A 2,163-nucleotide genomic window follows, 5' to 3' on the forward strand; every position below is an offset into this window, starting at 1 on the left:
GTTCGTATTGCATGCACCGGGTTCGGCTCATCATACTAATTGCATTGTATTTCAATTCCAACTTGAATACGTGTATTGAGTTGTCGCATTTCATATGCCATTCTTAGATTAGCCGAGCCTATTCTAGTTGCATTTTGTATGCGTTGCATTAGCCATCTTAACATGAACTAGGATTATGCATGATTACTAACTAGTTTCCTGTTTTGGTTCGGAGTACACTGTGAGTGTTTATGCTTTAGCATCTTGCATGTATGTGAATGTTAACATGACAGCATACTTGCCATGAGGCTAATTGCTTATGTAACATAACTGCTTGAATGCCTGTGGGTGAAGGTTGGGTTGCTTGAATTGGGATAATTCATTGAAATCCGTGTCTTAGCCTACTCGCAAGTAGCAAACCTCAAACCATTTTCCAAACAAACGGATATACGATGCTTTGTTCCAAATTAGGCGATCTAGTCTATACTTATGTGTTGTGCGCATCACATAATAATTCTAGCTAATTAACCGGAATAAGAACGCATGTGTTTTCAAAAACAAGATATCATGTTTAGCACAGGCTGATCTTCGGATTGGGCGAGCGGGGGTGCTCATAGATGACCTTCCCCAATCGTACCCAAGTTCCCGAGCCGAGGAAACTTTGGTGATGACGGACACATGGCGTTAGGCAACGAGTTAGGGTTTCCTAAATTCCCGCAAAATAAATGTTTAGGTGGCGACTCTATATCTGGCAAAGCAATCCATGTTTGGTACTTCTTTCTAAAAATCTATTTTTCAAAACGATTGGCTGGATTTGGATTCTTTGGTGACTTATCAGTCTCGCATCGCACTTTGCAGGATTAGATTCAGAACCATGACATTTGAGTCTGAACTGTAGTAAGCCCAATGAACAAAACGGGATTCTTCCCGGGGCGTTTAGGGACGTCTACACTAGGCCATCAACACATGCAAACAAGACACAAGGAGGGGAGGCCACCCCCTCCTATTTTGGACTTCAAAACCAACTTTTCACCACTGAAATTCCCCTGGAATTCAGTGGTTAGAAGGCCAAGAAAATGATGTTTCAAAAGGTTTGAAAGATGGCTCAAAAGGCTTTACAAGCCAAAGAGCAAATGAGGAAACCACCCCCTAACTAAACAAGGCTTAAACCATGATTTTAAAACCATAAAAATAGAGCTTTTTAGAGGTTAAAACCAGTCTCAAAATATTGTAAAAAGATGGCCAAACACTTAACCAAAAATAAAGCTTAAAAGGGACAAGCGTATACCTTTGAAGCACAGCAACAAAACAGCTGAAATTTTAAGCCAAAACCAAGCTCAAGACCTCAAACCATGCCTCAAAGAACCTCAGCTCCAAGATGAAGGTGTTTGGTCAAGGTTCTTAGAACAAATGTGTAGAGAATTCCCACTTTCAAGCACAAAATCAAGAGAGAGAAACCAAGCTCAAGACCTTAAACCATGCCTCAAAGAACTTCAGCTCCAAGATGAAGGTGTTTGGTCAAGGTTCTTAGAACAAATGTGTAGAGAATTCCCACTTTCAAGCACAAAATCAAGAGAGAGAGGATTCTGGAGAAAGAGAGAGAGAGAGAGAGGGAGAGAGAAATTTTGCTCACAAAATTTTGTAACCCCCAACATCCAAGAGGATGGCTTCTATATATAGAGGATATAAGAAGCCTTCAAAGAAATCCAGCCATTCACGTGCAAGCAGATGGGTTAATCTGTGCATAAAGCTGTCAAAAATATCACAAAATATCTACTAATGCACTGGTGGCCGGCCGGCCATCAATGATGGCTGACAAGGTCTCATTGATGGCCGGCAGGGCTCATCAACGGCCCGCAGGCCAAGATGCATGGCCGGCAATGCACCACAAACAACAAGCTGGAAGGACCAAAACTTGGTCCAAAAATGAGAAAGAATGGATGCAAGGTTTGGAAAGCTCAAACCTGTGGCGTTCCGCCGTGGATTTCGAGTGCTCTACGAGAAATCACACTTGTCACTGGATGTACCTGCAAGGACATCCAAGTCTTGAGGACGGTCAAAAATGGAGTGTCTACAATTGCCCCTCTTTGACAGAACTCAAAGTCACAAAGATGACGTGAGTCAATGTCAAAGCCCAGAGACGACCCATTTTTGACAAGGCCGAAGACTTAGACTGACATTCAT

This window comes from Camellia sinensis, unplaced genomic scaffold (genome assembly GCF_055761805.1).
Source record: "Camellia sinensis isolate YWXY unplaced genomic scaffold, ASM5576180v1 Unanchor12, whole genome shotgun sequence".
Taxonomy (NCBI): domain Eukaryota; kingdom Viridiplantae; phylum Streptophyta; class Magnoliopsida; order Ericales; family Theaceae; genus Camellia; species Camellia sinensis.